This window comes from Aedes aegypti, chromosome 2 (assembly GCF_002204515.2).
Source record: "Aedes aegypti strain LVP_AGWG chromosome 2, AaegL5.0 Primary Assembly, whole genome shotgun sequence".
Taxonomy (NCBI): domain Eukaryota; kingdom Metazoa; phylum Arthropoda; class Insecta; order Diptera; family Culicidae; genus Aedes; species Aedes aegypti.
Window position 1 is genome coordinate 303,326,641 of NC_035108.1, and position 12,891 is coordinate 303,339,531.

Below are 12,891 nucleotides of genomic sequence, written 5' to 3' on the forward strand. Positions count from 1 at the left end.
TGATGAGCAAAAACAAAAAGCATGAATATATTTTGCACACTACTTGTTTTTCGCGTTTCACGTTATCAAAACAGCTGGCATCTTGAATGGGTCTATTTCATCGTATTAAAATATTTAAGATTCTTCCATCTATTTGATTGTAATTTGTTTCAGACGAGAAGAAAAATGTGAAAAGAGTGTCTTCTTGATTGCTTCATTTATTCATTTATTCATAGCCTTATAACCAGAAGACCACTTTCCTACTTGGCAGTACATTTTATTGAACGAGAACCTGCTTTTCAGCTTAATGAATTTCCACAGCGAAAAGATTCTGGAATCGAATCAAGACACCTTTCGCATGATTTAATTTTAAAGTCATGAACAGGGAAGCACAAACAGTATATCTCATCCATTTAACTAACTGTTGGAGCCTTGCTTAGAACGCAGCTACAAAGAAAAAAACCTTGTTTAATGGTTTACTAATTGAATACCAAGCTGAGAAGCCGGCTCTGTACTGTAATAATGTTCAAAAATGATTAATAAAACATAAATGAAGAAATGTTTTTCCTTACTTTTTTGTTTAAACCACGATTGAAAATTTTAATACAATTATATATACTTTTATATACTTTTAATTTATAGTTATCTCAAACTTGCTAATAATTGAAAACTAACTCTTTAATAACATAATTTCAATTCTCTTTATATTTTAGATATTCACTGAACTGTGATGTCTAGTTGGTCGTCCTAATTAATACGGTAAGTGAAACCATAAAAAAACTAATGAAACACAAACTATGTTTCATGTTCGTACTGTATAGCCCCAAAGTTGTCCCTCTCCTCATGAAACACGATAAAGACCTTCCGAAGGATACTTTCCTATCGCTCGTGCAAGAAGTAGCCCGAAAGCCGACTTCTTAGCGTTATTTTCGTCCTCTTGGCGGAGAACTCGCCTCCTTTCTATATATTGCAACATTGTAACAGTCTGAACAAAGAACCCCAAGCCACGCGCGGCAGTAGTTCCACGAGGCGACAATGAGACAACCACGAGAAAACACCGACCGGATGATGGTCTTGCGGGGGCGGCAGGGGAAAAACCGTCCAAAAAATTCGGTCCGACAAACAACAATATGATTATCACTGCACGCGCAGCGTTATTTATTTTTTTTTATCACCGCACGACCTATAGCTCTATAGCTATATGGAGTGTTTGGATTGCCGGCTCTGGTTGAACCGCCACCAGAACAGCCTACCTACCGTAGACTTCACTTGGCGAGGTCGGTACTTTTCGTCGAACGGACCTCTGGGGTGCGCAATGTTGCTTTCTTCTTCTGCCGGGCATTAGAAGCGAAAACAACTACGCAGCATAAGTGCGGACATTACACACATACAGGCAATTGGGCGATAGGCAGTGAGAGGCTTATGCGCTTCTGACTAAGGGTATGCGATATTTGGAATGATTCCTTTTGGAACCACATTGAACGACTTTATTATTCGCTTTTAAATTTCTTTAACACATTTAGAAACCCTGAGAAGCTAGTAAGAATTCGCAAAAGCCCTTAAGAATTTCAACATCTTGGAACCTCCTGAGAATACCTAGTGATCTTTTGGAAGCCTATGATAATCTTAATGCAACCCTTTGGATGCCTTCCTTATCCTAGTGGTAACGTCAGTGGCTTCAAAGCAAAGTCACGCAGAAGGTGTCTGGGTTCGATTACCGGTCGGTCAAGGATCTTTTCGAAACGGAAATTTCCACGACTTTCCTGGACATAGAAAATCATCGATATACGGATAAGAAAAAATGACAACTTTGAAACAGAAAGCTCTCAGTTAATACTGTGGAAGTGCTCCTAAAACACCAAGCTGATGAGCAAGCTGTGTCCCAATCAGGCATTGCATTTTATATCATCTTTTAATCCTCTGGGAAAGATACGGATCGAATAATAAGATACCATCTTAGAGCTCTTTGATTGACCTTCCATCAATATCTTTGGTGCATTTGATGCAAGATAATATCTTTTCACGTGTAGTAAATCGTTGGGAAAAACTGTCGGAAACAGTGACAGTGCTTGAAGGCAAGCAAGTCGAACGATTAATCCAGCAGATTCTTTACAAGAAATCTGCACAAAAAACTGGGTTCAATTTCGATAAACATCTTAAAAATATTCTCCAACTATCTTGTCAGGAATCTGCACACAGGGATCCGTCAAAAATGTGCAGAGGGTCTAAAAAGGTATCTTAATACGCTCACTTTCCCCCAAATTAAACTACCAGATAAGAGAGTAGGGAAAGCGTGTTTTTGATTTTGAACTACAGTAATGAATAACTGCATCGAAATTCGCATTTGACATCATATTGATCTACAATCACGTTGTTCATATTCTTGTGTCGGTTCGCCGTGGATGTTATCTGCAATATATTTCGAGAAATAGATTATGGGAAAGGTGATTTAATTCCGTTAAGAATTTACTCAAAATTTAGCCAGAAAACCATAGAACATAGAAAACATACGAAGAATAATTTCGAAAGAAACCTCAACCTCATGATTATTTTAAGTATTTTGACACAATCCGCATACCATATTGTTTAACTAGCATTAGCTTCTCATTCACCATTCATTTTTGTATAATTTGTCTATTTATGAGAGAATCTGCTATATTCACCACTTGTAAAAGCTTTGCAGAAATAATATTAAAATGCCTAAGCAACTGTCAAGAGTATCTTTTGCAGTATCAGGTTGAAGGATGAAATCACTTCAAAGCGCTCTTGGATTGAGGATGATATCTATCTACCTGAGACGAGACTCGCGAAGACGGTCTTCTTTTTCTGTGATTGCTTAGTTTTTTTTCTTATTCCCCTTTGTGTTTATATCAATTATGCGCATGCTGTTCAAACCCTCACATGTACCTCTCAGCAAAAAAAATGATTGAGTTTGCATCACATCGAATCATAAATAGTAGTTTGAGTGAAATTTCATGCCAGCAAACGTAGCAGACATTAGAAATAATTAATCTTCTGTTTAGATTCATCAGCAACTTTGGGAAAAACTGCTCCGCCGACTGAGGTTTTTAATAACAGTTTACTTTGAACACAATACTTTTCACTTTTTCAGCCATAAAAACGGTGGGCTGCATTTGACGTTTCGTGAGAGGGGAATCTGGGCTGTATATGACGTTGATATTTTTCCTCTTCGCGAGTCTCTCTCAGCTATCTACCATCCAAAAATGATCTTATACTACGAACAGACTACAGCTTATATTATGTAATATAGGCTCTTTTAATATCAGTTACATCTAGTATACATCTAGTTTTTACTGGAAATAAGGGATGGTACACAAATTATGTCACGCTAAATTTCAACTTTTTCGACCCCCCCCCTTTGTCACACTTTTTGTATGAGTCCTCCGAAAATTTGGTAAGGCTTGTCACGCTTGGCTCGACTCCCTCCCCCCCCTTGGAGCGTGACGCTCAAACGTCAAATTAGTGAATTTTTGTATTGGTCCATACTCTGTTGCTAGTTCACAAAAATATCGCTTATTTTGCATAATCATGATTATCGAATAGCTTGAATGTTCTTTTGTACTTATTGAACTATACGTTCAACATAAAATTATGAGCCTTCATATTTATATTTGTTCACAAGATTGTTTTCTGAAATAGTTGCATTTGCCTTTATGTTGTCAGGGATATTAGCTGAAACAACAGGACAGTCGTAGTTGAGCTGTCATGTCTTGTCCTAGATCCTGAGGTGGAAACATGCCAACAAACATGTTGTCACCTTTATTAACAGAAGAGAACAGCTATGTAGAGAAATCGATCATGTTACATTCGCCCTAATTCTAGCACACGCTTGATTTGACCAATGGTTTCGTGTTCAGACCACAACTGCCAATGGACCAATGCACGAGTTCACGAATTTGACGTTTGAGCGGTGCCAAGTTCACTCGTTTCCATGGTCACATGAATAACACGGCACCGCTAAAACGTCAAATGATGAACTCGTACATTGGTCCATCGTTTGTCAAATCATAGCCTTTTTCATAAGCTGTTAGGCAAACACGAACTTGAATCTTCCTGGAACATCCCCATAGGCCAGAAGAAGTGGTTCACCTAGAGTGAATTTCTGTCAGAGAAAAAGTAGATTTTGTATGAGATTTGACAGAAAAATGAATGACAAGTTCATCCACTTCTCCTGGCCTATGTCGTTTCGTTATTATCAGTACTGAGAATTCCGTTATTCGTTTCTTTTCGTTTCGTCATGAACAAACGCATATCGCATACCATTACATCTATCCCTCGCACTGCATCGCTGCTACCAACTGCCGTAAGTCATCCGACTCCGTTTCCCAGGAACAAAGTCAACGCGATGCGCCGAGGAGGTGGCGGCGACTGGTGACGAAAACGACGATCAACGGTGGCGGCGGTCGACGGTGAAGGCAGTGCGCGGGTTGATGATGAATGCACACCGAGACCGAGCCAGTCATCCATGCCGCCAGCAGCAACCGAAAAGCGCACCATCAGCCAAAAGGGAGTGAGAAATTCTGTTCGCACGTGGAGGTACGGCACAACATTTCGGCGCATACGCTGCTTCTGCGGGCTTCTTGTTCTTTGCGGCGTGCTCGACCTACTACTATTCTTCCCTTTTGGCTGTTTCGCTTTTCATTACGAATTTCCATTGCTACCAACACCAGCAGGTTGGTTGGGGGGAGGTGGTTCGGCTACCCATACAACCGTGCACGGTTCGGAAGCTTTGGATTCGTTGAGTAGGGTTCGGGTTCAGTCGTCGTTGTCGTTGTCGGCAATGTGACGACGAAGCGGAATCCGATTGCATCCAACGAACGGGTACGAATGGTACACGAATGCAAATGCACCCGAATCGTGCAGTTGGCTGAACATGTGTTCGGGTGCAGTGCATAGAAATAGAATACCTAAACAGGCAATAAATCGTTTGACGAGATTGAATCATATGCAATGTGTCATAACAAAACTAATGAATGGTTTTTGACCCGATCGGCAGGTTTGTTTTTATCTCTATTATTGAGTTCTCTTGTTTACTCGCTTCTGAAGTTAGGTTTTGTATTGAAAACATTATAGAAGACTCGAATGCCCAGTAGACTGATGCAAATTTTGAAGTTTTTGCTCCCCTATGCTTAAACGGTGTCAATTATGATGAAAATGATCCTCCCAAAATTTGAAGTGATTCGGAAGAAATTTGACTGTGCACACGCCATTTGAAGTTTATATGGAGATTACTATGGAAAACGCCAATCTTTTGTGTTCAGCCCTCTATCTCTTCGTCATAATATTTTATGGAAAAGTGAACACACTTATCTCATGTGAAAACTTCCCAGCTACAACTTTGCTGAAGACCACATTTTGATGGGACGTAAGGATAATTTGTTATTATTGATAACAAAGTCTAAATCATGCTGAGATGATCATTCAATTACATTCAGAGCAACACTGCTTTTTTGCTGTAGAACATAGTAGCCTGGATTACTTTGATCTATTCTTCCCGCCAGGAGCACCACTGTTGCCTGCCGAACAGTTGGTGAAGCACGCTACATGCAAATCAACTTTATGATGATGAATAACAATTTATTCTGACGTCCAATCAAAAAGTGGTCTTCGGCAAAGTTGTAGCTGGGAAGTTTTCACATGAGATGAGTGTGTTCACTTTTCCATAAAATATTATGACGAAGAGATAGAGGGCTGAACACAGAAGATTGGCGTTTTCCATAGAAATCTCCATATAAACTTCAAATGGCGTGTGCACAGTCAAATTTCTTCCGAATCACTTCGAACTTTAGGAGGATGCTATTTACTATAATTAAAATCGTTTAAGCATAGGGGAGCTAAAATTTCAAAATTTGCATCACTCTAATGCCCAGGCTTGCCATGAGGTGCAGGTTAGTCTAATTCAGCGTTATGGGATTAGTGCACTTGAATAGTTCACGGCTGATTGAGTTTGACACCTTTAAAATTTTGGCTATTCGTGCGTTACCTTCAACGCCGCTTCCTGTTCCGATACACCTGAATCACCATATACACTAGCAAGCAAAGGAACCTGAGGTGTTGAAAGGAGGAAGTAATGCAACAATGGACACCTGAATGGTGTCGAAGACAGGCGAAACGGCAAGAGTTCTATTTCGTTTTTCTGTAAAATTTAGTGAACCAAAACAAGTGTTGTGTCATTGCTTCTAGCTATGAAACCTTACACCCAAAGGCGCTTGGATTGTTTTCCATAGCGCAAATACCTAATTAAAATTTTGCCTATTTTATTTGAAAGTTAGTTAGTAAGAAAAGGTTGAGTAATCTTCAAATCATAACAAAACTTCTATAATACTTAAACACAAACTCAAAGTACTCGAAGCTTTGAAGGTTGTCAATTGGCAGAGTGGTACAAAATACCTGTATTTTCATTTCTCAAAAATATGCTCAAAAATTATATACCAGTTTACACCAGTAAGTGACCAAATAGAAGGCAATTTACGTTAAAAGAAATATTCGAATGCGTTAGAATATCTACAGAATCAGATGACCTTTAGATATCAGCAGTCTCGTAACCTACAAATTCATCGATATCATTATCGATATTTGAATGGTAATTTAGATATATCGCTATATCATATGATTTTTTGATCAAGCAAGGATGTTTGATGTTTCAAAATTTTGGCAATGCTCCGCCAATTTCATCAAAATATTAATGGTCGATATATCGGATAAAGGCATCGTTTTTTTTTTGCGGTGTATTGTAAAGTCATTAGTTCAGAATCTTTATGTTGTTGAGGAATTCCTGAACTTTACTGGGTCTTAAACTTCATCGGACCTGTCATTCTTAGAGTGAAAGTGCGCTATATGACCAAGCTTTAATCAATTTGGCCGACAAAGAAGAAATGAATAATTTCTCATAACTTTAAAAAGTTATTGCTCATCCCTTGACATCATAAGGCCCTTTTCAGCGACAACACTTCTCGCAGAGAAAGGAAATTCCGTAGGATTTTTTCATATTCGTTAAAAGCAAACAATAAAACGTAAATATCAGCGCGTGTTTGCCATAAAATTTAACGGCTACCTTTTGCCATATTTGTTTCCTCTCTTACGTACACGAGCCATGACGAATCTTCGGTTCTTTGAATCCATCAATGACCAACGCCGGTCCTGGTAATATCTTGAAACCAGTCCAAGTCCAGTGCCCAAGTTCCTCACAAAACGTGGAATGGAATCTTTGTTTCGAAAACACGCGCGCGCTCATCAACGACGCAAAAACCGATTCCCGTTCCCACACTTCAAAGCGCTCCTTTCGAAAGAAAAAAAAAAACCGTCCCCAAAATGGCCAAGTGGACAGGACTTTCATTAGGCAACTCAGGGCCATTCAAAATGTGCCAGCAGTGTTAATCGAAAATGACCGCTGAAGGAAAAAAAAATCCCGTGGCATGTGTATCGCCCAACGCTTCCTTGTGCACGGTGTTTCATTTGCCGCTGTTATCTAAAAAATACTTTGTCAGTTTTCTCATATAATTTAACTACACATAGAGTAAAGTGGGGCAAAAGTTCGACCTTACTGGAATAATTGAAATTTAAAAATAAAAACAGTTTAAAAGAAATGAGTAAACCCACAGTGAATCTTCAACATATTGAGCAAGAGTTCGAATCTAGTATAGGACAAAAGTTCGAATGATGAAACATCTGAATCAAAATAGCATATGAAAAATCAGAATTGACGGAGTCCTTGACTAATTTTTGCAAGGCCAAAATATCACCTAGTCCAGAATGTCTGAACACCGACCATATGTGGCTCGAACTTTTGCCCCACTTTTTCTTATGGGCCAAAAATTGTTTCCAATCATTTATACAAAAACTAATACACCTCAAAGCATCTTTATGAGGCCTACCATAAATATGCTTTGAGGTGTATTATTTTTGTGCCCTTACATATAAAAATCGTATAAGATATTGTTCTATGCAATGAAAGTTCGACCGAAAGTTATAATTTTCACGTCTTAAAACAACAAATAACCTTAACTTTTCCAAATGTCAATCGATTTCCATAATATTTGGAGTAAAAGTCCCTGAGCTTGAATACACACTTGATCTTTTGCCCCACCTTAATAATATGAAATGATTTTCAAAAAATCGCTGGACAATATTGAGTTACATCATTTTGAAGGATTACGCCAGAATCGTTAATATTAGGTACATTAACGATGTATTTCAATACCGAAAATCGCCTCTGAATGTTTGTATTCAAAATTTCATAGTTCAATTTCATGAAGGCTTATCATAACTGATTGTTTCTTTACTTGATTTCTTCTTTCAAGTCTTGCTGTCAGAATAATCATTTAAGGTGAAACATCTCGAAATCCAAAGATGGCCGGCACAATGATCGACTTGTGCCCCTACTCACCTTTTCAAATGCACTAAACAGGAGAAATAGTTGGCAAACGTTTCTAATCTTCTTATTTTAAGCTTGCTGCCAGTGCACAAAGCCAAAATCAAAAGTGCACTTTTGTTGGATGCGTCCGTCGCGAGATTTGTGCCTTTCACATTCTAGTACAATCTTAGAAGTTGATTCCAAACTGTTTCATCTTAAACACACATTTAAATTATTACATACACTGGATCTTGTTTAGAGATATGCTCGAAAAATGATTATTTCAATTGCAAATTTTCCCTTCTTTTGAAACCAGGCAGTTTTTGCTTAACACTTACAAAGTTAAACCTTTCATTGGATCGTTTGAAGATGTTGCCAGATATATTTACTTTTAGAAATGTATTGTTCTGTGTGAAGATATTTTGGCATTAAAGCTGTAAACATTTCGAACCAAAGAAAAACTGCTTTCAAATGAAAGCTATTTTTTGAATAATGCTTATAGCTTTCAATTTTATGCATACAAAATTTCTCCTCTCAAACAAACTTGCTTCATCATTTTTATGTTCTTTTATCAAACTATGCTTTCTAATAATCACTGAAAACCTATTTGTGAATATTTCTGTATAACATAAACCTGCTTTCTCGGTTTGATAAAATAATTAAAAATTCTACTTAGGATTTTTTTAAATTGACTGTTCGTAAGAATTTTTTTCAGTTCGCTTAGGTTAAATCAATCGATGTTAACACAAACTAAATTACGTTCGCCATTGTTGTCACTGTTTTGTGCTCTTGTCTGCTGAGAACTAGTCAGAAATTTTTGCTTTGTACTCGGTGGTGCCAATCTCGAAAATGCCGATATTCAAGGAAAAAAATCAGTTTTCTCAATTTTCAAACGTGCAATCGCTCATTAGGCCAAACGACCATTATGCCAAACGACTTTATGCCAAATGACCTTATGTCAAACGGCCTTATGCCAAACGCTGTACTCATTGGCGATATATCGGATTTGATATTATCGATATCAAATCGATATCCGATAATTTTCTTAAGAGATGTTTCAAAGCAAAATCAACAATTCTGGCTTTGTTTGACTCCAGCTTTTGCATTATTACTTGATTTTTAGGTGATGCTTTACCATACCCAATGGATATCTAGAGTTTCACATTCATTTATGTAATATAATCAATAAGTGTTACTTTGATTATCGGGCATTTATCGGATTCATAATATCGGAAGTTATTGGGCCGGGATATATCGGATATCGTATCGATAAAATTGATCCGATAATATAGATATTATTGATAATACCGATATTTGCTCAGCCCTAGTAATTAGTCGAGCATGACCAAATATCTTCTTCTTTTGATTGCTTATCGTTCTTCATAGCTCACCACCCAGTCACTGTACTCTTGTTACCAGCATCACTATTCTGGGAAACGGGTCATTTGGGGGAAATGTCATTCAGGGAAAAGTAGCACATTCGGGGAAATCAAATTGAAAAAGATAATACGGCTGCTGTTAAATACTTACTGCTTCTTAGTATCTTTTAGAAACATTTGACATTGACACGATGCACAGTGCACAATGGACCGAATCGACAATTTCACCGGAAAAAAGTGTTTTCTCTGTTCTCGTCGATTTTAGACGTTCGATGTCTTCAGAGAAGTTATTTGTAATTGAGTTTTGCATATTTTAAGAAAAAAGTTGTATAGGGTGGCCCTTGTTTAAGTTAAAATTTTGACTCAAACATTTTTGGTTGATGAAATTCGTGGCTGCACTCTTCTATAAACTTTTAGAAAATGTTATTTTGATCAACTTTGTCGAAGACACTTTTGATCTAACTCTTCATTTGATTTTGAAAGTTTTAACTTAGGGTGGACCCAAAAAATCAGTTATTTTGATTCAACTTTTTTATTTCCAGTTTTACGTGAATGTGGTCTTCAGAAGAGTTGCAGAGGAAGTAAAGATACATATTTTTGCTGAACATCGCAAGTTTGTAATTCTTGTGATTTTAAAGTTATAAGCAAATTTAAGTGAAAAACTATGAAATCTTTAGATGCCCATAACTCATGGAGTTGGTTCGATCAATTTTTCTTTTAGTGGCATTCGAAAGGCCATACAATTGGCAACTTTTGCTGCAAAAACTGTGAGAACGTAATTTTTGTAAATTAAGAAAATTTAATTCAAAAATACACTTAAAAAACTCAAAATTCTCCTATAACTCACAAGATTTTAAAGTTAACGGCGTCCTGCTTTCAGCAAAGTTAACGAATAACTTCTTCTTTGAAGTCATCGAACGTCTAAAATCGACGAGAACAGAGAAAACACTTTTTTCCGGATTCGGTCCAATGTGCAGTGGTTCCAGCTACATAGAAGGGCGGTCATAAATACGAAAGTCGGCAAATTAGTCATAAATTCATGCAATTTAATATGTATTCGTATCCTGGCTAGTGTAGTTTGCTATTTCCATACCTAAAAAAATATGCGCTCTCGGGCTAGGCATTGGATATATACAGAAAGCGTTGTGTTTGGATGGGCATCTAATTCTTCCGAAAGAGGTGCTTTTTGTGAAAAAGGACCACGTGATTATTGAGCTGAAATCGAATCCAGGTTAACTTCTGCGTTCATGAGTCCTCTCATGGCGTAGGGGTAACGCGCCCTAACTAGAGATCAGGGAGTCGTGAGTTCGATTCTCACTGAGAAGACGTGTAACTTTTTCGCAAATCTTCACATCAATTTGTCCATCTAATCCAATTGCAAAATATATGTAATGTTTAGCTTTTCGGTAGTTGTTAAACTTCCACTTGGCTGGATAGCCGTTAACCACGATTCATAATTAAAAACAAGTATAAAATGTTTGCAAGTTATAGTCTTCTGGGAATTCTTTGGAGTTTGGAGTTTCTACAAGAGTAAATGGAGATCTATACATTATTTGTATAAGTAGAAGAATATCTTACAATTCTGATCACTAGAAAATTGTTTGTCTCCGTTTTGGTAACTAAGTGTTTACAACAGGTGTTCTGGTTCATCCAAAAACTTCCTGGAATGAATACCTTCAAACTGCTAAGCAATTTTTTAATTGTGTTTGATATGGTGCAGACCCTTAACCATTCATGTAAGTAAACAGAGCATTGGATTCGATAATAAGAACCGATGTTCCTGATTTTTTAAGGAGTCAATAGGAAGCCTAAGCAGTTGTATATTGACGGTTTTAATAATGGCATAGACTGTAAACCTTTCATATAACTTGGAGTATATTTCAGAGTATTCTTCAGATTATGATAGGTATGACCAATAATATATTATAATATTTCAATGCTTGAACACGTCTGAACTAAGCATAAGTTAAAAACAAATCAGATTTCTTCAGATTCCAATTCATAATTTTCCATATAATCGTCTCTACTCAATTAACGAACTGCGTAAAAAAGTAACGTAAATTGAATTCACGTAAAAATATCTCGTAAAAATATCGATTTTGATGAAACTCGATTTTTTTGGCAATCGTTCCATAGGTGTAGAACAACTATTGGCTGGTGTTGAACGTTTCGATAGTTATTTTTTCGGATAATAACTGTAATTAGAGCACCGTGTAGGTCCAAAAGCGCACCGCGAATGTCATCGTGAATCACCGCCGGCTATCAGGTTTTTCATTTTTTTTTTCACGAGAGACCGATTCAACGCCGCGCCAGCAAACAACACCCATCAGCTGAGGCACGGCACAACATTTCGGCCAAACTGTGTCCGCGCGTGAATCTCTGTTTTTTTTCTCTGTCGGAATATTTATTGTTTTTTTTTTCTTTCCGCGCATGATAAGTTCAACAATCAGCAGCAGCAATAGCGCAACGTTCTTTCCAGCAGATGTGGTCATGGCGGCGGCGACGGGTAAGGGTTTGCTGTAGAGGACATCGGAACACGGGTTGGACGGGGACAGAGGTTGGCGGGAGCTGCGGGCAACAGGCGAATGTGATTGGCCAAAAAATTTGCGCGTGCAGAGATTATCGGGACTGGTTCGACCTTTTTTGCGCGTCTTTTTTATGAATTTCGTTTCGAAACAAACAAGAACCGCGGCCGAAGCAAATTTTGCGAACTAGAGTAGAGTATCCGCGTACGAGTCGCACCGGAGTTTGGCCGTGCGGGTTTGTATTACAGCGTTTGGGAAACATGAGACCCTAACAATTTCATGCTTGTGCGGCACCTTAATTCGAGTAGCATGATGATTGTCAACGATCCGTGGAACATAGGCGCTGGGATGGCGATAAGATGCGATAATGTTTGCCACCTTTGAACTAATAGACGCTAACCAAAGTGCCAAACAAATTAGTGGTGGTGGTAGGAATTTGGAATGGATTTCTGGATGATGACCTTATTCAGCGAAATAATGTAGTGTAAAGGGGTTATCGGTGTATTGTTTGATTTAACATTTTGACACATTTTGCCCTATCTCAAATGGAGTTATCACGAATATCAACACCAAAAACGCGTTTTTCATGAAAGTAATAAGTTTATAGACGGTAGTACTTTTTCAGTTAAAACAT

General features: G+C 37.8%; 1 protein-coding gene across 1 annotated transcript in view; it reads left to right on the top strand.

Annotated features, from left to right (window-relative positions):
* Positions 1–12,891, top strand: part of LOC5574499 (Krueppel homolog 1) — a 77,848-nt gene that overhangs the window by 29,272 nt on the left and 35,685 nt on the right. The window contains exon 2 of the mRNA XM_021845557.1: positions 693–738. The gene's annotated coding sequence lies outside the window, so the exon portion shown is untranslated. The remainder of the gene's footprint in view (positions 1–692; positions 739–12,891) is intronic.